This window comes from Pteropus medius, unplaced genomic scaffold, assembly GCF_902729225.1.
Source record: "Pteropus medius unplaced genomic scaffold, Ma_sr-lr_union100, whole genome shotgun sequence".
Lineage (NCBI taxonomy): Eukaryota > Metazoa > Chordata > Mammalia > Chiroptera > Pteropodidae > Pteropus > Pteropus medius.
The window spans coordinates 5,704,550-5,729,185 of NW_024340701.1; the positions used below are offsets into that span (position 1 = coordinate 5,704,550).

Here is a 24,636-nt window from a genome sequence, read left to right on the forward strand (position 1 = left end):
GCTCCGAGCCTCGTGTCAAATGCGAGGAGGCAAATGCCTTTCAGGCTTTCAGCCCTTACTCTATTCAGGAAGATGCCCTATGATGTTGCTTTTGCCCCTAAAAATTACTAAACGTTCAGGACTGAAAATGTACATTCATTTGAAAAAGACCCTCAGCGTGTAACACGGAGAACTGCAGGCCCACCAGGACTTTGGGTGGGGCTGGGGCATGCAACACATCTAGAAGGGGTCTTGTTTTTTCAACTCAGAATAGATCCGAAAATCGAATATGGATCTTTAGCGATGCCCAAAAGAATAAAAACTTCCCACATCTGGGTATTAACTTGGTAAATTAAGATTCCAGTGAAATGTTTTGCCATCTGCTATAGAAACATTGCGCGAGCTTCAGGTGTTAGGATGTGGGTTTGGAATTTTCTGTGCTGTATTTAATCCTCAAAGACATTAAATAACAGCATGGTAATACACCCGGCAAGCGAGCAAAGGTTATCCTCGCCACCACAGCACCTGCAAAAGCACAAGTGGAACTCATATTTTGCTTCCTGAGTTCTAAAATGGCTTCTGAACCATCCAGAGGTACCAGCACATACGAGGGGGGATCAGGGGCTGGGAGGGGAGTTTATACTTTTTAAAATAATACACAGATATTATTACACTTCAGCTGTTTCACCTCACCTCTCTCTCCCAGACTCCATCCTCATTGGCCAAGGAAGAATTTTAGGGTAGGCCTATTCAATAATTCTATATGCAACCTTTGTCTCTTCTCTCACCACACTCCCACCAAAAATAACCAGCTAGCCAAAAACATCAGCTCTTTTGGGGAGGAAGTAAAAAAAAAAAAAAAATCCCAACAACCTTTATTCAAAATTCCCGTCATTTCTTTTGAGCACTAAAAAGAAATCCTACATATAACTAATATCATGAAAGAAGAAATAATTTAGCAGGACCTCAAATGCATGCAATTGGTATAATTGCAGTGATATTAATTATCTTTTAACACTAAAATAATGGGAGAGTTTCTGGAATTGAAAGGTAAAATGCTCAAAAACCTTCCTTGAAATGTTTAGAGACAAAAGTTTTTGCTCTTTATATTTCATTAGTACAGTAGTTACTTAGAAAAAAATCTTGACCATATAAAGCAGTATCATGCTGACTAATTTTCTTTTAGTTATATCCCTTAGTTTTTCAGATTAGTTATGTGAATAGTGAAAGTTCACATAAAACTGACATCTTTTAATGTTAAAGTTTTAATTTAGAAATGCAACCAAATTATCACAACCATATTAAAATACAGTCCACTCCCCTGTTTCTTCTAAGTGTACAGTTTGCACAACTTGCTGGTTAAAGAAGTCTGCCTTGAGTTTAAAATTTATACTTCGGAAACATGATTTTCTAAAGTAAAACATAACTTACTGGTCTTTAGGCATAACTATTCTATAATTTGGCTATTCTGTATACAGCTAATGTAACAATATCTCCTCCTCTTACATTTTGAAACTATTGTAAAAGTCCCTTGGGCCCAAATAGTTCTTGTTCCAGTTTTCTCTTCAGATATTTTTACTAAGAAGTGACTGTCCTCAATGATGCAGCAGCATTCTGATGTCCACTCTACTAATGCAAGAACTTCAGAGCAAACGTATACAGGCCATATAAAAAGGAACATGCATTTTTTTTCTTTTGTCAAAGTTTAGAACAGATATGAATGAATGTTAACATGTGAAGGCCTAGAACAATTCATTTGCAAATCAGTTATTATAGTGTGGCGATGCTTCAAGATGAAAATTTTAAAATTTCATAGATTAGAAGAATAAATGGGATCAGTTTGTTAAACAGCATTTGATGACGATTAATAGTATAATATTCCCTATCTCTTATTCAAATGAGCAATAGTGTATATTGTGGTATGGTTTTCAGCTGTGAAAGAAATATTATATAATAATCATGAGATGTAAAGATAATTGATCATTCCAGAGTCCCTTTTTCAATGTTAAGTAAAATATAATTAAAACACAGTCTTTAAAAAAAACACAAACACTTCACTGCACTATCCCCTATATTTTTAGCTGTCTCTATCATTTTTTTTTTTTACTTTTTGTATTTTTTTGCCTCCACATTTTAGGAGATGAACAAAAATAGCATGTAGAAAGAGATTTCCAATTCTCCTTTATTCCTGCTTCCTCAGCCATCTATTATTCTATTCACAAACATTTCAACTTTAAAGATCACATTGTGTGATGCTATAAAGTAATTATTCCTATTAATTTAAATTTATCATAGGCCTGGGAGTGAAAAAGTATTCAGTCTGTATTTCACTTAAGATAAAGTTAAAAGAATGTAGACGTTAGGTTGTTGCAAGTGTGTACTTATGTTTTGAATATAAATGAGTTGGAATCATAAAATATATTTAATATTTTGACATATGCTAAGATTTTCAGCATACAATCAAGTTCTAGAAAATCGTAAATTTAATCTCTTATCTTTGGAAAAAATTTAATATATTTTAATTTGCCATGTTAAGATAAAGCTAATTGTTTTAACTAGTAAAATGTTAAAATGTTGATATTTATAGAAAATATGGGTAGAACTATGATGTCAAATCCAAAGCAATGTTATTTTTTTAAATAAATTACTTCTACTGATAAATTATATATTTTAATTGTAGTATTTATTTTATAGTTAAATTTTGCACTTGGTACATGGACTAAACTTTTATATGTTTATCTACAAGCAGATAGTTGGCATTAGACAGTAATCAAAATAATACTTTGTGGTCCTGTCCTATGTGAGTATTTTTATGTATATATGTGTATGTTTAGATATCTCTTACTAAAGTTCAGTACTGAACAAATAGACATTTTGAACAAATACTACCAGTTCACTTCACATTATTATTTTTAAGATCTTAAATTACGATCTGCTACAGAAATATAAGCTGATAATTTTTTAGATATAGGTGAGAGCATTTTCATTAATGATCCAAGGAAAGATAATAAATTTAAATCTTAGAACCAAAAACACTGATGCAGAGCCTAGTTTCTCCTAGGTTTTGTTTCAAATTTTTGTCATGAGGCAAAAATATATGAAAGCCACTTTACATTCACAATTGATGTAATCAAATTTGAAATATTAGAAATAAAATTATAATAGTGACAAGAGAAAGAATGGATATTTTAAATATTTTAGATAGCCAAGCCTGTAGGTTAATTTAACATTAATTACATGATGAGCAATTTGCTAAATAATCCAAAAGCAAGGACAAACAGGATTAGTAAAAGCTATTTGTCTAAGAATTCTAAAGTAGAGAAAATAAGATCAAAAATGTTTTTCATTACACCATCTTGGGAAATACAAACAAATTAATTTTCTTGGTATAGATAATTTTACAGTTTCCAGTGAAGTTTTCTACCATGTCACTTGGATAATGCTTTTAGAACACATAGCTAGAAAATAACCACTTACTATTTATGGTCATATTTTAAAATTACATATCTATGTTTTACTTAAGTATAATAGACACACTTTCTGTCCAAAAATAGGAAGTTCAGCACCATTCTGAAAGGGTGAGTGGATACAGTTGGACATCTGGACTAGGCTGAAGGGCTATTTAATGTGAAGCCCGAGGAGGGTCACACGGGAGAGAACACAGAAATGACCAAATGCTGGCTAATTTGCTTAAGAGTAATCAAAATGGCTCTGAGCTAGTATAAATTGCCTAAGCATGTACCTACTGGAAAAGCAAATAACTATACAAAGACAGTTAAAAGAAGGAATATATATATTTTGCATCCAGAGAGACATCACAGATGTCGTGGGGAAAATATTAATATAGCAATATAAAAGAACTGTACACAGTAACATTGGCTGAAGATGATTGCTTTCAATTTCTTTTAAAAGGTTTTTTTATGTCTTAAAGATTTAAAATGCAGTTCTTCAAGATATGATTAATATCTATAAAATACACACAACTTATTAATATTCTAATTTTCTAAATTTCCCCCCAAAAAGCACCTGAACGTAACTTTTAGTTCATCAGATCCTATTGAAAGATCATGCAATATATCCAAGGATCAGCAAATAAAGTCTGTGGCTTACCAACATAAAAGAACTTTAAAGATCAGGGCTTTCTAAGGAAAATGTTCTGTCTCGAATGACCAGGATGAAGATCTGAAAATTTTTAGTAGCACATTTATCTCCTATAAATAAATAAATAAATTATATTTAGGATCAATATAAGATTAACTTAACATTTCTACAGTAAAGTAATATTTATATCATTGTTTTGAGTTTAAATATATGGCCATTAGGAGGTTTCTCTTTATTCATCAATAGAACAAACTGAAGAGAAATCAGATCAAAACATAAAATTCAGATATAAAATTCAAGTTACAGAACAACAATAATATTAAATCAACCAAGATAAAAATTGTCTCACACAAAAATCTTCTATTAATTTGGAGAAATGAAGTGGTAAGAAAAAAATATTTAAATCCTTTTCTATTAGATTAAAAGACTACTGACTCCTTGTCCAATACTGTAGGAAATAAAATCTTAAGTATTTAGGAAAGGTATATGAACATCCTAAAAATTAAGTCGGTCTCTGTTCAGAAAGTATGATAGTAATTGATCTGAGAGGATTCTCTGAAGATATTTTTATGTACTTATAAATATGTTAGCATTTAAAAAGTGCTGAACTATATTGAATTTTGTCATCATCTAGTAGGCTATTAAATTGTATGAATAGAAAGAAAATAAGAGATACTTTAATAAATGTCTTCTCTTTTGGTACTTCATATTTGTAATATATTAATTTAGCTAACAGTTCAGTAAAAAAAGAGAAAATAAAATTGAGTTAATAAATCAATATTTATTATTTTCTATCTGTATTACCTAATTTAATATATACATCCCTCTCATGGAATAGGCTTTATTCTCCCATTTTACAAATTGGGAAACTCAGATTTAATGATGTTGAGTAACTTGCCCATGGTCACAGGCTAGTAATTGATACCATAAAAATACAAACCCATGCCCTTACTTCATTATGGGTAGATGGAAAGCACTTTCTTGAGGGAAATTACTACAAATCAATCAACTCAACAATACTATATTAAGGACCCATCATTATAGTCACTTAATACGTTTATGACCTTGGGACAAATTATATCCAAGGTGTTCCACATCTGTAAATGGGGGTAATAATATCTAATTTGCATGTTATTGTAAATAATAAATGAAATGTATATAAATTTCCTGGTACTCAGTAAGCCTTTAATAAATGGCATCTATTATTATGAGGAATACAAAGCAACAAAATCCATTCTTGACCTTAAGGAACTTAAAAACGATTGGGGTATTAAAGATTTGAAAATTCATATTCGAAAAGATATTTGCACACCGATGTTCATAGCAGCATTATTCACAGTGGCCAGGACATGGAAGCAACCGAAGTGTCCTATGATAGATGATTGGCTAAAGAAGCTGTGGTACATATATACAATGGAATACTACTCAGCCATAAGAAGAGATGAAATACTGCTATTTGCAACAACATGGATGGACCTTGAGATAATCATGCTAAGTGAAATAAGCCAGACAGAAAAGGTTGAAAATCACATGATATCACTTACATGTGGGATATAAACCTAAAAGCAACAAATGAACAGGACAAACAAACCGAGACTCACGGACATGGACTATAGACTAGTGGTTATCAGAGGACAGGAGTTGGGGGAGGAGCGGGGAGGTGGACAGGGTAAAGAGGGTCAAATATAGGGGGTAGGGGGAGGGTAAAGTGGGTAAAGGGGATCAAACATATGGTAGCTGAAAGAAACTGGACTTTGGGTGGTAAACACACAATAGAATATACAGATGTCAAATTATAATGTATACCTGAAAATTATATAATCGTATTAACCAATGTTACCCCAATAAACTTGATTAAAAGAAAACTACTGGGGTAAATAAAGTTTACATATGGTATACATATAACAACTGGGATGCAAGCAAGGTATAAGCAAGTATATGGTAGTATGTGGTACAGACTGCACCCAAAACAGCAGCCTTATTAGGGGAAATCTTAGAAGGCTTATGATATGGATTTAAATATCCTACATTGGAAAACTTCTTTACTGAGAAGAAAAAGGAAAACCACCTAAAATATTTGACTGTTTTCCAGCATGTACTCTCTGAGGTTGTCTATATTTAACAAATAAATCAAGTAAACAATGGAAAGTGACTGCATGGACATAAAATATATTATAAAAAGCGTATATAAGCAGGTATTTTGAAAAGTATCTTTCATTATTTTGGAATAAGTAACTATGATAACTCTGATTCAAGTGGGAATAAAAAATACCTAGAAGTTTCACAATCATTACATGATGGGATCCATAATAAGTAGTCAGTGTAGGATAATGAATGAATGGCTTTAGAGCCAAATAAATTTTATTTCTAACTCTGGTACTTACTATGAATCTCACCTTGGAACAGGCACAAGTACATTCAGTTTAATAACCACATTTATTAAATATCTATTATGTGTGAGGTATTTTTCTATATGCTGAATATACAAAGGTTAGTAAGATACCTTAGCCCTCTAGGAACTAGCAATTTAGTGAAAAAAAAATACCATATACAGAGTACAATAGGATATGAGGCATAATGAAGGCACAAAAGAAATAATAAATGAGACTTGAAAAGTAATAAGTACCTGAGAGAAACCAAACTCTATTTTCAGAAAGTTACTCTGGAAGAGTCAAGTAGACTTCCATTTCTCCTTTTAATAGGCCCATCCTAATAACCTCATCTTAACTTGCTCATCTGCTAAGACTCTATTTCCAAATAGGATGGCATTCTCAGGTACTGAGGATTAAGCCTGCAACATCTTTTCGGGATGGGACACAGTTCAAACCATAATACCTGTTAACCTAAAGTTTTAAAGAAACTCAAAGAGAGGATAAAAAATAATGCTTAGGGCAAACGTAACAGAAGGCTCCTTTATAAAGCTAAAACACCTTAAAGGATAACATGCTCAAGGAAAAGTTAAATTGTGTTTGTTCAAATATTTTTCCCATTTTTATGTGTGATGTGTGTGTGTGTGTGTGTGTGTGTGTGTGTGTGTCTGTGTGTCTGTGTGTCTGTGTATTTTCTTCTTACTGAGTTTTGAGAGTCCTTTGTATACTCTGGATGCAAGTCCTTTATGCATTTTGTAACTATTGTCTCGCAGTCTGTGGCTTGTCTTTTCATTGAACCATGTCTTTTGAAGAGAAGTTTTTAATTTAATGAAGTACAATTTATCAATTTTTTTTTCTTTTCTGCCTCATGCTTTGTGTGATCCAAGTAATTTTCGCCTAAATCAGGGAAATAAAGCTTTTCTCCTACAAGTTTCATAGTTTTAATTTACATTTACTCAATAAATTTACTTGATACATTCCAAGTAAATATTTATATATGGTGTGAGATAAGGATTGAAGTTTTTTCCCCTTTGTGTGTGTATATCCAGTTATTCCAGGATCATTTGTTGAAAATATTATCCAAACCATTGTATTATCCTGACATCTTTCTGGAAAAATCAATTGACCATATCTATGTAGGTCTAATTCTGACTTTCTATTCCATACCATTGATTTATATGCCTGTCATTATGCAAATGTTACACAGTCTTGATTACTACAGCTTTATAAGATGAAATCAAGTAGTGTGAGTTCTCCAACTATTCTTTTTCAAATTTAACTTTGATATTCCAGGTCCTTAGATGTCTACATAAATTTTCAAATGCTAGAATTTGCATGTTAAATCTCAAAAATGATTGAAATTATGTCGAATCTATAAATCAATTTGGGGAGAATTGATAGCCCAACAATTTTGAATCTTTTGACCATGAATATCTCTCTACTTTTTTAGGTTTAAAATTTTTTTCATTTACTATTTTCCCACTTTCAGTATTCAGATCTTGCATATATTTTACTTGACTTACTCTTAAGTATCTTACAGTTTTATGTGTTTTCATTTCAATTTGCAATTGTTCGTTGCTAGCGTATAGAAATACAATGATTTTTGTATACTGATCTTATATCCTACAACCTGGCTTTGTAAACTCACTAATTATTTTAGTTTCTTTTATTGTTGTTTGTAGATTTTTTGGATTTTCATCATACATAATCATGTTGTTTATAAATAAAAGCAGTTATATTTTTTCCTCTTCAATCTGTATGTCTTTTATTTCTTTTGCTTCCATTACTGCAATAGCTATGACCTCTAACACTTTGCTAAATGGGAGTGATAAGAGTGGACATCCTTGCTTTGTTCCTGATACAAAAGGGAAAACATTCGATTTTTTAACATGATGCTAGATCTAGGTTTTTCATAGATGCCCTTTATCAGATTAAGGAAGTTTCCTTCTATTCTCATTTGCATATAGTTTTTTTTAAAAAATATGAATGTAGAATTTATCAATTTTTTCTTTTTATTGAGGATTTTCTTTTAGCCTCTTAAGAGGGTGAATTACAATTATTTTCAAATATTGAATCAATCTTCTATTCCTAGGAGAAACCCCACTTGGTTATGATGAATTATACTTCTAACATATTGATGGATATGCTATGTCATTATTTTGTTAGAAATTTTTATCTGTATATTCATGAGTGGTATTGATTTGTAGTTTTGTTTCCTCTTAACATCTTGCTATAGATGGAATATTTCTGTCTCTGCAGTATTCATATGTTGAAACCTAAAGCTCAATGTGATGGTAATAGGAGACGGGGCCTGTGGGAGATGCCTAGATCATGAGAGTAGAACCCTCATGAATGGAATTACTTTGCTTACTAAAGAGACCTCACAGAATTCCCTAGCCCCTTCACCTATGAACCACACAGTGGGGCTTTACCAGACACTGAATTTGCCACAGCCTAGATCTTCGACTTACCAGTCTTCAGAATAGTGAGAAATAAATTTATTATTTATAACTTACCCAGTCTACGGTGTTTTCTTACAGTAGCCCAAATGAACTAAGACACATATTTCTGATTTTGGTACTAGAGTAATGCTGATCTCATAAAATGAGTTGGGAAGGGCTCATTCTTCATCTGTTTAATAAAAGAGTTTATATAGAATTGGTATTATAATTTCCTTAAATTTTAGTAGAATTCCCCATTGAAGACTTCTGGCCCTGGAGTCTACTTCACGGCAAAGTTTTTTTTTTTAAAACATTTTATTTTTTTATTTTGCCCCCTCCCCCTTCCTTCTGTTAACCACTAGTCTATTGTCCATGTCCGTGAGTCTCGGTTTGTTTGTCCTGCTCATTTGTTGCTTTTAGGTTTATATCCCACATGTAAGTGATATCATGTGATTTTCAACCTTTTCTGTCAGGCTTATTTCACTTAGCATGATTTTCTCAAGGTTCATCCATGTCGTTGCAAATGGCAGTATTTCATCTCTTCTTATGGCTGAGTAGTATTCCATTGTATATATGTACCACAGCTTCTTTAGCCAATCATCTATCGTAGGACACTTCGGTTGCTTCCGTGTCCTGGCCACTGCGAATAATGCTGCTATGAACATCGGTGTGCAAATATCTTTTCGAATACGAATTTTCAAGTCTTTGGGGGTACATACCCAGGAGAGGGATTGCTGGATCACTTGGTAGATCAATTCTTAGTTTTTTGAGGAACTTCCATACTGTTTTCCATAGTGGCTGTACCAATTTGCAGTCCCACCAGCAGTGTATGAGGATTCCTTTTTCTCCGCATCTTCTCCAACATTCGTTATTACTTGTCCTGTTGATTATAGCCATTCTAACAGGTGTGAGATGGTATTTCATTGTGGTTTGGATTTGCATTTCCCTAATAGCTAGCAGTGTTGAGCATCTTTTCATATAGTTGTTTGCCATTTGTATGTCTTGTAGGGACAAGTATCTGTTCAGGTCCTCTGTCCATTTTTTGATTGGATCCTTTGTTTTTTCGTTGTTCTTGAGTTGTATGAGTTCTTTGTATATTTTGGATATTTGGCCCTTATTGGAAGCAGTGCTTGCAAATATATTTTCCCATTCAGATAGTTGTGTCTTTACCCTGTTGACGATTTCTTTTGCTGAGCAGAAGCTTTTTAGTTTGATGTAGACCCATTCATTTATTTTTGCTTTTACTTCCCTTGCCGTTGAGGTCAAATTCATAAAATCCTCTTTAAGTCCAAGGTCCTTGAGTTTAGTTCCTATGTTTTCTTCTATGCATTTTATTGTTTCAGGTCTTATATTCAGGTCCTTTATCCATTTTGAGTTAATTTTGGTGTGTGGTGATAGACAACAGCCTAGTTTAATTCTTTTGCAGGTGGCTTTCCAGTTTTCCCAGCACCATTCATTGAAGAGGATTTCCTTTCTCCACTGTATGTTTTTGGCTTTTTTTTTTTGTCAAAAATTACTTGCCCATATTAGTATGGGTTACTGTCTTCTTTTCCCTGGCTGCCCTGAGAATTCTCTTTGTTGTCGATTTTTGATAATTTCATACAATGTGTCTTGGTGAAGGCCTTTTTGGGTTGAGATAATTGGGTGTTTGTTCTGTTGACTTCTTGAATTCCAAGCTGCAGCTCATTCCTTAGATTTGGGAAATTCTCGTCCACTATTTGTCTGAAAATGCTTTCTAGTCCCTGCTCCTTTTCCTCGCCTTCAGTAATGCCCATTATTCTTATGGTTCCTCTCCTAGAGGTATCAGCTAGTTCTTGAATTTCTCTTTCATTATTTTTCATTCTTCGGTTTCTCTCTTCTTTCTGATTTATTTTTAGATTTCTGTCTTCGTTATCACTGATTCTTTCCTCCATTTGGTCGACTCTATTTCCCAAACTTGTTATTTCCTTTTTCAACTCTTGCAGTGTGTGTGTGTGTGTGTGTGTGTGTGTGTGTGTGTGTGTTTTATCTCCAGAAGATCTATTCTGTTCTTTTTGAGGGTTTCAATCTCCTTGCTAAAGAACTCATTCTGCTCACCTAGTTGTTTTTTTAATTCCTGAAATTGTTGATATGATTCATTTTGGATCTCATCGAGTTTTTTCAGAAGTACCACCCTGAAGTCTCTGTCATTTAAGTTGCGTATTTCTATGTCCGTAAGCTTATTTTCTGGAGATTTTTCTCTTTCTTTCTGTAATGCCTTGTCACCTTGGTTGTTCGTGGTGTTTAATGGACTATTTCTCTGCCTGGGCATTAATGGAAGTGTATTCTGCTGTTTTTCCAGATAGAAGGTTTTGTATATAAAGGTCTCTCTTTAGCCTGTTGCAAAGAAGGCACTTTTCTTTTAGTTTCCAGTAGGTGGTCTTTCCAGTCTAAGCTACTTGGATCCTTGCTTTATAGAAAGCTTTAAAATGCCTTAAAAAAAAATTTCTTGCAGATATTTAATCACACTTGCTGCCCTCTGTTTTAGTCCCTGTTACTGTCAGTGACGGTCTCGGCGGCATTTGCTAAGATTCTCCTGGGGCTCCGTGGTGATCGGTGTCAGAGGTTATGAGGAGAGGCCCTCTGGGTTGGGAGTTGGGGGCTGTGGCTCAGCCTCAGTTTTGCAACTGGGACTGATCAAAATCAACTGTTGTTTCTCTGCTGTCCTGTCCCGCTTCTCTGTCTTCTGCCCTGATGACTGGGTCTTTCTGCACAGCGTGGGTTGTTCATAGCAGTTCTAGGCAGGGCTGTTTAGGAAAGTTCCCACACCTTCACTCCTCCCCATCTCCTGTAGGGAGCTCTGTCAGCTGCAAGAGGCAGCTTCTTTCTTTCTCCCAGTCCACCACCTGACACCTGGGATTCTGACCTATATTAGCTCTTATGTGCAGATCCTACTCTCAGACGTGCTGGTTGCAGTTTGGGTTTTTTTGTTGCATTTTAGATGTTCAGCTTATTGTTGTTTCAAGGCGAGACATCCGGGGACATCTCTCACTCTACAGTTTCCGCCAAGTCACCTCCATTTTTAAAGAATAATGAGCATCCTAATGGGTGTGAAGTGGCATTTCATCCCGGTTTTGATTTGCATTTCTCTAATGACCAGTGATGTTAAACATCATTTCATGTGCTTATTGCCATTTTTATAGCTTCTTTGGAGATATGTCTATTCAATTTCTATTCAATTCAATTTCTTTGGAGATATGTCTATTCAATGCCCATTTTTTAATTGGGTTGTTTTTTATTGTGGAATTGTAGGAATTCTTTAAATATTCTGGATATTAATCCCTTATCAGAAATATGATTTGTAAATATTTTCTCTTACTCTGTGGGTTGTCTTTTCATTCTCTTGATGTATTCTTTAATGCACGAAGGTTTTAAATTTGACAAAGTTCAATGTTTTTTCTTGTTGCCTATACTTTCTATGTCATATCTAATAAATCATTGCCAAGTTTAAAGTCATGAAGTTTTATGTTTTTTGCTTTTACGTTTTATGTTTTTTGCTTTTACATTTAGATCTGTGATCCATTTTAGGTAATTTTTGTATGTGGTGTATGGTAAGGGTCCAACTTTATTCTTCTGAATGTACATATACAGTTTTCCCAGCACTATTTGTTGAAAAGACTGTTCTTTCCTCCATTGAATGATCTTGGCACCAGTATTGAAAACCATTTGACCATATACGCGAGAGTTTACTTTTTATTCCATTGGACTTTATGTCTGTCCTTCTGCCAATATCACACTGTTTTGATTACTACAGCTTTGTAGGAAGTTTTGAAATCAAGAAGTGTGAGTCTTCCAACTTGGTTCTTTTTTTTTTTCTTTCAGTTTTGTTTTGGCTAATTAGGATCCCCTGAGATTCCATATGGATTTTAGCATGAGTTTTTCTATTTCTGCACCACCTCCACCACCCCAAAAAATACAATACGACAAAACAAAACAAATGTTGGGATTTTGTTAGGGATTTTATTGAACCAGTAGACCACTGTGTGTAGCACTGTCATCTTAACAATATTAAGTCTTCAAATACATGAGCATAAGGTGTCTTTCCATTTATTTTTATCTTCTTTTATTCCTTCCTTTTAAATTCCTTTCAACAATTTTTTTTTAGTTTTCATTGTACAAGACTTTCATCTCCTTGTTTAAATTTATTCCTAAGTGTTTTATTCTTCTCGATGCTATTGTAAATGGAATTATCTTAATTTTCTTTTCAGCTTGTTTATTGCTAGAGTATAGAAATACAATCTTCCTGGACTGAATCATGAAGAACTGGAAAATCTAAATAGTCCAATCAACAGTAAGGAAATTGAAACAATCATCAAAAACCTCCCAAATAGTAAAAGACCAGGACCAGATGGCTTCACTAGTAAATTCTACTGAACATTCAAAGATGACTTAATACCTGTTCTTCTCAAACTTTTTCAAAAATTGAAGAAAAGGCAATACTTCCTAACTCATTTTATGAGGCCAATGTTACCATGATACTAAAACCTGGTAAAGATAACACAAAAAAGAAAACTACAAACCAATATCTCTGATAAATACAGATGCAAAAATCCTAAACAAAATACAGCTACACATTAAAAAGATTATACACCATGATTAAGTGGGATTCATTCCAGGGGCACGAGTATGGTTCCGCATATACAAATTAATTAATGTGATACACCACATAAATAAAATACAGGATAAAAATAATTTTTAAAAAGCAACTGTTTTTTTCGTGTTGATTTCGTACCCTGCAACTTTGCTGAATTCATTTACCTTTAAATTTGGGTGCACATGAATACATGTTGCGTGCATGCCTGTGTATGTAAAATCTTTAAGGTTTTCTATATATAAGAACATACCATCTGTGAACAGAGATAATTTTCCTTCTTTCCAATTTGGATGTCTTTTACCAGTGCAGTTTTATAATATATCTTGAAATCATATAGAGATAGTCCTCCAACTTTATTGTTCTCTTCAAAATTATTTTGACTTCTAGGTACTTCGCATTTTCATATAAATTTTAGAATTAGCTTGTCACTTCCTACCAAAAAATAGCCTCTAGTCATTTGAATGTGATTCTGCTACACCCATTAATCAATTTGAGAAGCTTAACATCTTAGTGGTATTAGGCTTTCCAATCCATGAAACTAATATATTTCCTCATTGATTCATAAATTTTATCAGCAATATTTGTAGTTTCAATATACATGATGTACACATTTTAAAGTTTACCATTAGGTAATTTGTCTTTGAAATAACTTGCTTTCTAATGTCTGTGCCTTTAATTTCTTTTTCTTGCCTACTTCACTGGCTAGGATAACCAATATAACATTGAATAGAAGTGGGGAGAGTGTTCATCCTTGCCCTGTTCTGAGCTAAGTGGGAAAACATTCAGTCTAACAATTAAGTAATGAAGTTAGTTGTAACTTTTGCGTAAATGCCCTGTTGAGGTTGAAGAAGTTCCATATTATTACTATTTTTTAACTTTTATTATGCATGGGTATTGAATTCTGAAAATGCTTTTTCTACACCTTTGAGATAATCATATGATTTTTCTTCTTAGTTCTGCTAATGTAGTGAATTAAAATAATTGACCTTTGAATGTTAAAGTAACCTTGCACTTCTGGTCTAAACTTTACTCGCTCAAGCTGTATTACATATTGTTAAATTCTATTTCTAGCATTCTGTTAAGAAGTATCTGTGTTTATGAGAGATATTCTATAGTTTTATCTTTTTGTGATACTTGGTTTTTGTATCAGGGTAATGGTGATGTCATAAAATGAATTGGAAAGTATATCTACTTCCTGTATTTTCTGAGGGAGTTTGTATAAGATTAGCATTAGTTCTTCTTTAAAAGTCTGATAAAATTAACCAGTGGAGTCATTTGTGATAGGAGTTTTCTTTACAGGAATGTTTTAAACTAAGAATTCAATTTCCTTAATAGCTATAAGGCTATTCAGCTGATCAGATTTTTATTTCTTCTTGATTCAGTTTTGCTAATTTGTTTTCTTCAAGATGAAAGAAATTCGTCTTCTTCATTCAGGTTGTTGAACTTGCTGACTAATTTTTTTCATAATATTTTCTTTTAAAAACCTTTACATATCTGTAGTGATTAATTTTTGTATTCACTATTTCTTGATTAATCTTGTTAAAGGTTTATAAATATTTTTAACCTTTCATAGAAATGACTTTTGGTATCTTCTAACAAGGTTATTTTTCTATTTAATCATAATGTCATTATTTCACCCAAGAAACTTAACATGTCTATTATGCAGTCCATATTAAAATTTCCCTAGTTGTTCAAAAACATCCTTTAAGGCTGTCTTTTATTCAATCACAGATCCAAGCTAAGACCATGCATTGCTGTTGCATGTCACTTTTAATCTATAGCAGTTCCCTCTGCTTTTTTTTTTTATATATAATATTGATTTTTAAAGAAGTCTAGCCAACCATCTCATAGAATGTCTCATAATCTGTTTTGTCTGACAACCTTTTCGGAATTAGACTCAGGTAATACATTCTTGGCAAGAAATTTTATAAGTAATATTGTATACTACTAACTGTATCACATCAGAAGGTACATAATGTCAATTTATTACATTACGGTGATGCTAAGGTTTGATTACTTGATTAAAGTAGTGTCCAGAATATCTCTCTATTGTAATAATACCTGTTATCTTTGTGATTAAGTAATCTTAGGAGTGATACTTTGAGATTATGTAAATGTCCTGTTACCCAGCAAATTTTCATACAATTGTTTCTAACTAAGTATTATACTGGTGGTTACAAAATAAGATTTCTTTTTTTCCTTCAAAATAGTATTTCTTAATTTAGTCATTCATTCTACTTTCTTTTTTCATTCAACACATTTTTACTGGATGTCTACCATGGCTAGCACCAAATCAAACATATTTCCCCATTCTTGTGGAGGAGAATAAATAACCTCTTCGCAGCACTCCAAGAAGGACCTACATAAATTAAAATATGTAAAGAACAAGTCCTACTTGTAGTCATCATCATATTTGCATCAATTAAAGGGCAGTAGACACATGTCTGGGTTGTTTTTTTTTTTTTTTCTTTCCCTCTTTTTAAAAAAAATTGATATATAATTCATATACTATAAACTGCACCCCTTTAATAAAATGTTCAATTCAGTTATTTTTAGTATATTCACAAAATTGTGTGGCAATCACCGCTATCTAAAGAACATTTTCATCACCCCTAAAAGGTACTTGTACCCATTATCAATCATTTTCTATTTCCCCCTCCAAACACCCCTGACAATGATTAATCTACTTTCTGTCTCTATAGCCCAATCTAGACATTTAGCTTAAATGAAATTATGCAATATGTAGTCTTTTATGTCTGGCTTCTTTCATTTAGCATAATGTTTTCATAGTTCATTCATGTACCATGTATCAGTACTTGATTCCTTTTTTACAGCTGTAAATATTCCATTGTATACACATATATTTTGTTTATCCACTTCTTCATATTAGTTTATACAGTTTTTCCTAACTTTTTAAATGGCCGCATAGTTCTCCATTGTGTAAATGTGTCACAGTTCATTCTAACCAGTCTCCTTGGATAAACATTTAGGATATTTAGCATATTTTGCTATTACAAATTTATTTATTTAGCATATTTTACTCTAGCAAAATATTTTTAATAGCAAAATATGCTAAATATACTAAATAATGTTTATTTGCAATGCTAGCACCAATACTTACACATAATGAAATACTTGTGCACATATTTTTTCTATTTGGAAGATGTAGTTTCAGGTTAAATTCATAGAATTAAAATTGTAGGGTTAAACATGAATGCATATGTAGTTTTCTTATGCATTTCAAAATACTTTTCATAGAGGTTATACCATTATTTCTTCCAAATAGCAGTGAATAGAGTGCCTGTTCCCACATAGCCTCAACAACAGAGTGCACTGTACATTTTTTACCTAATTATTATTTCTTTACCAGACTCATCAGTGAGATTTTTATTTTGCATTTATCTAATTTTGAATGAACTTGAACATTTTTTCAAATGTTTGAAGAGCATTCTAGACTATCCAGCCTTATCTAACCTGGCATAGATGAGAGGACCCTCTAGCCAACCCCAAAACCATATTAAATAATAAACATTGTTTCAAGCCAGTAAGTTTTGAGGTGGTTGGTTATGCAGCAAAAGTTAACTCATGTAATCACATTAGCCAACACAAATCATATGACTGAACCTAAATACAAGAAGCTGGAGAGGATAGTCTGCCTTTTGTGGGAAGGGTAATAAATTTACCTGGCAAAGAATGTAGATACAGAGTCCTATAATTCAATATACCACATTTTTCCTTTTTCCTATCTTTATTACGTTTAGCATTATGCTGTAGAATAATTTAAGTAGCATTGGAATTATTTGTGTTTGAGAGATAGGTAAAATTGGCTTGTCAAACCATGCTTTTTTGAGAGATATTTCTTTGATGATTTTCTCTATTTCGTCTAAAGAAATTGGTCTATTTAAGCTTTCTATCTACATTGGAGTCAATGTAAGTAAGTTTTATTTTACAAGAAATTATGCATTTTAACCATATCTAAATGTGTTTGCATAGATTTATGCAAAGTAGTCTCTCATACTTGTCTTTGCGATTCTCTATATCATTGTCTATTTCCCATTCGTCGTTTCTTATTTTATATATGTGTACTTTCTCCCACTTGATTACATAAGCTACTGGTTTTTCTATTTTTATTGACTTTCTCCAAAGAAACAGAAATTTTATTTATTAGTTATGTAGTTTCCCTGTGTTCTATTTCAATATCTGCTTTTATATTATATCCTTTCTCTGCTATTTTCTTTTTCTAGCTACTTGAGTTGAAAATTTAATTCATATATTTTCATTCTCTTATTTTTATTGATATGTTAAGGCTATAAATTTTCATCTGATCCCTACTTTGTCACTTAGATTTGACATCTATACATTACTGTTATGTTTTTTAAAATTCTGCAATTTTCATTTGTATTTCCCTTTTCAGCCAAGAATTATTTGCTAGAGAGTTTTAAAACTTGTAGTTTCAAGAAACTTTTGGTTTTGTTTTACTATTGATTTTTAATTTTCTAATGTTATTTGTAATAAATCTATAGTATTTGTTGAGGGGTTTTTTTTACTCCTATGAGACTTATTTTCATAAATGCTTCATGTGCACTTGAGAAGCAGGTATATTTTTTTACTATAGAATGTAAATTTTTATAGATGCATATGATATATAAGCTACATTATTATGTTGTTTAGGACTTCTTTATTCTTACATCTTGTCTAAAATTGACATGTGTTGTATTAAGAATCATATGTTATATAATCAGACAATTAATGTGTTTCTACTTCTCCTTGTATCTCTTTTAGGTATGAATTATGAAGGAAAATTATTTATGAAGTTGTGGTGTTAGTCAGGTCATATACCTCATAACTTTTTTACTTCATTGTTAATTGTAGCTTTAAGTGATATAAAGTGTCTTTCTTTGTTTTTTAGCATAAATTCTACCTTGTCTGATATTAGGATCATAAACCTTGCTCATTGTTTATATTTGCCTGATATGTCTTTGCCCATTTCTTTATTTTTAGGCTTTCCACTTCACTTAATTTAGGTATGTCTCTTAAAGCACAGATTGGCTTTTTTTTTCCCCTGAAATCATTTCTATTAATAAGTGAATCAAGCTCTTTTATATTTATTGATATGATATATGTATTTGATCTCAACTGAAATAATACAAAGTATATTTTCTGATCACAGTGGAACTAACCCATGGACCAGAGAGGAAGTCACAGGACAAATTAGAAATACTTTTAATTGACTGAAAATGAAAACACAACATATCGGAATTTGTGAGATTTAGAGGAATTTGAGAAACTGTTTCTTTTAGAAAACAGGGAATGTCTTGAATCAATAAGCTAAGCTTCTACTCTAAGAAAATAAGAGCAAATTAAACCAAAAGCAAAGAGAAAGAAGAAAATATGGTAAGAGCAGATAACAGTGATGTCAAAAACAGAGAAACAATAGAGATAATGAAGCCAAAGCGGGTTCTTTGAAAACTTCAGTACAATTGACATATTCAATTGACCAAAATAAATAAACAAAAAGGAGAGAAGATATTAATTGCCAGTATTAGGAATGTAAGAGGGGATATAACTACATATGCTATAGACATAAAAAGTGAAGAAATATTATGACCAACTTATTTTCAACAAATTTAACAACAAAAATAAAATGGACATACTCTTTAAAAAATATAAACTACCAAAGCTTACTAAGTAAGAAATAGAGTACCTGAAAAGCCTTACATCTATTTTTAAATTTAAATTTTGTAAATTAAAACTTTGCCATGATTGGATTAACATGGCGGAGTGAGAGACATCCCTAGATCTCTCTCCTTGAAATAACAATAAGCTGAACATCTAAAACTCAACAAAAACATCCAAACTGCACACCAGCACATCTGAGCATGAGATCTGTGCATAAGGGCTAACATAGGTTAGAACCCCGGGTGTCGGGTGGTGGACTGGGAGAAAGAAAGAAGCTGCCTCTCATAGCAGGAGCTCCCTGTAGGAGGAGAGGAGAGGAAAAATTACGGCGCTTTCTCTAAACAGAACTGCCTAGGAAAGCTGTGAGGTACATGCAGCCCACAGCAGTGCCCAGTCATCAGTGCAGAGAAACAGGGACAGCAGAGAAACAACACTGGATTGTTTACAACCATAGTTGTAAAACCGAGGCAGAGCTGAAGCCCCCAGCCCCCAACCCAGAGGGACCCTCCCCACATACCCTCTGAGACCGATCACTGCGGAGCCCCAGGGAAATCTAAGCAAACGCCACCAAAACTGTTGCTAACATTGACAGAAACTAAGACTGAGGGTTGCGAGCATGATTAAACATCTACAAGAAAATAAAGGTATTATTAAGACTTTATATAAAGCAGAGATACAAAGGGCTTAGATGCCGCCTACTGGAAACCGAAAGAAAAGCACCTCCTTTGTAACGGGCTAGGGATCATTATATAATAAATCTTCCTTCTTGGGGGGAGGGGCGGGGAAATAAAGCTGAACAAACTTCTATTAATGCCCAGGCAGAGAAATAGTCCATTAAACACCACGAACAACCAAGGTGACAAGGCATTACAGAAAGAAAGAGAAAAATCTCCAGAAAATAAGCTTACGGACATAGAAATACGCAACTTAAATGACAGAGACTTCAGGGTGGTACTTCTGAAAAAACTCGATGAGATCCAAAATGAATCATATCAACAATTTCAGGAATTAAAAAAACAACTAGGTGAGCAGAATGAGTTCTTTAGCAAGGAGATTGAAACCCTCAAAAAGAACAGAATAGATCTTCTGGAGATAAAACACACACACACACACACACACACACACACACACACACACACACACTGCAAGAGTTGAAAAAGGAAATAACAAGTTTGGGAAATAGAGTCGACCAAATGGAGGAAAGAATCAGTGATAACGAAGACAGAAATCTAAAAATAAATCAGAAAGAAGAGAGAAACCGAAGAATGAAAAATAATGAAAGAGAAATTCAAGAACTAGCTGATACCTCTAGGAGAGGAACCATAAGAATAATGGGCATTACTGAAGGCGAGGAAAAGGAGCAGGGACTAGAAAGCATTTTCAGACAAATAGTGGACGAGAATTTCCCAAATCTAAGGAATGAGCTGCAGCTTGGAATTCAAGAAGTCAACAGAACAAACACCCAATTATCTCAACCCAAAAAGGCCTTCACCAAGACACATTGTATGAAATTATCAAAAATCGACAACAAAGAGAATTCTCAGGGCAGCCAGGGAAAAGAAGACAGTAACCCATACTAATATGGGCAAATAATTTTTGACAAAAAAAAAAAGCCAAAAACATACAGTGGAGAAAGGAAATCCTCTTCAATGAATGGTGCTGGGAAAACTGGAAAGCCACCTGCAAAAGAATTAAACTAGGCTGTTGTCTATCACCACACACCAAAATTAACTCAAAATGGATAAAGGACCTGAATATAAGACCTGAAACAATAAAATGCATAGAAGAAAACATAGGAACTAAACTCAAGGACCTTGGACTTAAAGAGGATTTTATGAATTTGACCTCAACGGCAAGGGAAGTAAAAGCAAAAATAAATGAATGGGTCTACATCAAACTAAAAAGCTTCTGCTCAGCAAAAGAAATCGTCAACAGGGTAAAGACACAACTATCTGAATGGGAAAATATATTTGCAAGCACTGCTTCCAATAAGGGCCAAATATCCAAAATATACAAAGAACTCATACAACTCAAGAACAACGAAAAAACAAAGGATCCAATCAAAAAATGGACAGAGGACCTGAACAGATACTTGTCCCTACAAGACATACAAATGGCAAACAACTATATGAAAAGATGCTCAACACTGCTAGCTATTAGGGAAATGCAAATCCAAACCACAATGAAATACCATCTCACACCTGTTAGAATGGCTATAATCAACAGGACAAGTAATAACGAATGTTGGAGAAGATGCGGAGAAAAAGGAATCCTCATACACTGCTGGTGGGACTGCAAATTGGTACAGCCACTATGGAAAACAGTATGGAAGTTCCTCAAAAAACTAAGAATTGATCTACCAAGTGATCCAGCAATCCCTCTCCTGGGTATGTACCCCCAAAGACTTGAAAATTCGTATTCGAAAAGATATTTGCACACCGATGTTCATAGCAGCATTATTCGCAGTGGCCAGGACACGGAAGCAACCGAAGTGTCCTACGATAGATGATTGGCTAAAGAAGCTGTGGTACATATATACAATGGAATACTACTCAGCCATAAGAAGAGATGAAATACTGCCATTTGCAACGACATGGATGGACCTTGAGAAAATCATGCTAAGTGAAATAAGCCAGACAGAAAAGGTTGAAAATCACATGATATCACTTACATGTGGGATATAAACCTAAAAGCAACAAATGAGCAGGACAAACAGACAGACACTCTTGGATATGGACTATAGACTAGTGGTTACCAGAGGACTATAGAGTACTAGTTAATACTGGGGTTGGTGAAGATGGGGGAGGTATGCAGGGTAAAGGGGGTCAAATATAGGGGGGTAGTGGGAGGGTAAAGTGGGTAAAGGGGATCAAATATATGGTAGCTGAAGAAAACTGGACTTTGGGTTGTAAACACACAATAGAATATACAGATATCGAATGATAATGTACACCTGAAAATTATATAACTGTATTAACCAATGTTACCCCAATAAACTTAATAAGAAAAAAATAAGACAAATAAAAATATTTTAAAAAATAAAAATGACAAGTCTTCGTGAGGATGTGGAGAAATTGGTGTTTTCATGCGTTGTTTTTGGGAATGTAAAATGGTGCAGTTGCTATGGAATACAGATTGGTGCCTCAAAAAGTTAAGCATTGACTTGACCCAGCAATTCTACCAAGTATATACCCCAAAGAACAGAAAGCAGGGACTTGAACGAATGCTCCCACCATATCAACAGCAGTATTCTTCACAATAGTCAAAGGTGTAAACAACAGATGAATGGACAAACAAAATATGGTATATACACACAAGGAAATATTATTCAGCCTTAAAAAAGGAAGGAAATTCTGATACATGCTATAACATGAATGAATCTTGAAAACAATATGCTGTGTGGTAAGACAGACACAAAAGGATACATATTGTGTAATTCCACTTATATAAGGTATCTAGAATAGGTAAATTCATAGAGACAAAGTGGAACAGTGGTTACTAGGGGCTAGAGGAAGTAGGGAATAGGAAATGATTTTTTTAATGAGTACAGGGTTTCTGTTTGGGATGATGTAAAAGTTCTAGAAATGGATAGTGGTGAAAGTTGCACAACATTGTGAATGTACTTAATTCTACTAAATTGTACTTATAAAAATGGTTTAAATGGTAAATTTTATGTTATGTATATTTTATAATTAAATAAAAAAATTTTAATTCACTAATCAAGAAAGTCTGGTCTTGGTATAACGAGCAATATATAAATCAGTGGAGCAGAATAGATTTCCAGAAATAATCTTATATAATTATGAATTATGGCCAATTGATTTTCAATAAACAGACCAAGATAATTTAAGAGAGTAGTTTAGTAGTGTTAAGAAATAATGCTGAATCAATAAGATATTCACATAAAAAAGTGAATCTTGACCTTACCTTATACCATACACAAAAATTAACATAAAAACAGATTTTAAGGAAATACATGCAAGTCATATATTTGATAAGGGACTTGTATCCAGAATATATAAAGAAATCTTACAATTCAATAATAAAAAGATAGTTGACCCAACTTAAAAATGAGCATAAGGATTTGAATACATATATATCTAATGAAGATATACTAGTGGTTAATAAGCATATGCGAAATGCTCAATATCATTAGCAAATCAAATCCACAAGGAGATACCACTTTACATTTGGTAGGATGGCTATGATAGAAAGGACTATAAGTGTTGATGAGGATTTGGAGAAATTGAAATCCACATTCACTGCTGGTAAGAATGTTAAACAATAGCATCACTTTAGAAAACTAGTTTGGCAGCTCCTCAAATTGTTAAAAACAGAGTTACCATATGGCCCAAAATTTCTACTCTTAGTGTATATATCAAAGAAAAATTAAAACATATGTCCACAAAAACTTATACAGTAATGTTCACAGTAGCATTATTCATAACAGCCAAAAAAGTGAATATGATTCAAATGTCCATTAATTGATGAATCAATAAACAAAATGTGGTATATCCATACAGTAAGCAGAAGTGTTAAACTCTGAATCTCATTTTATCAATTTTTTCTGTTATGATTTTCTGGGTCCTATCTGTAAAAACTTTGCCTATTTCATGATCACGAAGACATACTTTGTTTCCTTCTAATAGCTTTAACAAATTTAAAATTTATCCAAGTTGTTGACGGATTGGTGTTGAAGTCTCCAACTATAATTGTGGATTTGTCTTTTTTTTCAGTTTTATCATTTTTTTTTACTTCACATATTTAGCACATATATATCCAGGATTGCTATGTCTTCTTGGTGAGTTGATCATTGTAGAATGTATTTCTCTTTCTGGTAATTTTCTTTGCTCTGAATTGTGTTTCATCTGATATTAATTTAACCATTACTATTTTCTTTTAATTGATATTTGTATGATGACTCTCCATTCTCTTACTGTCAACCTGCCTATATCATCATATTTGAAGTGAGTTTCTTTCAGATACAATACAGTTGGGTCATGTTTTTTAATTCACTCTGCCAATCTCTGTCTATTAATTGATATTTAGACAATTTACATTTAAGTTGTAGCTTAGGTTGCCATTTTATATTTTATTTTCTGTTTGTTCTATTTTTAATTTCTCTGTTTTCCTTTCCTGACTTCCTGTGGGTTAACTGAATATTTTTTAGAATTCCATTTTAATTTGTCTATAGTGTTTTTGAGTACATCTCTTTGCATATTTTTAAGGATTGCTATATCTCTTACATCATACATATGTAATTTATCACAGTCTACTAATATTGTCATCTTATTAGTTTGATGGGAGTATAGAAACCTTATCTTCCTTTATGTTCCTTTACATTCTCTTTAAATTGTCTTAAATATTTTCTCTACATACATTTACAACCACATCAGTGTTAACAGTATTGTTTCAGTTGTCAAACATATTTTAGAAACCTCAAAAAAATGAAAAT

The 24,636-nt window shown here is 33.0% G+C and overlaps 1 protein-coding gene across 2 annotated transcripts in view; it reads left to right on the forward strand.

Annotated features, from left to right (window-relative positions):
- Nucleotides 1-24,636, forward strand: part of CUNH1orf185 (chromosome unknown C1orf185 homolog) — a 115,973-nt gene that overhangs the window by 520 nt on the left and 90,817 nt on the right. The window lies entirely within an intron of this gene.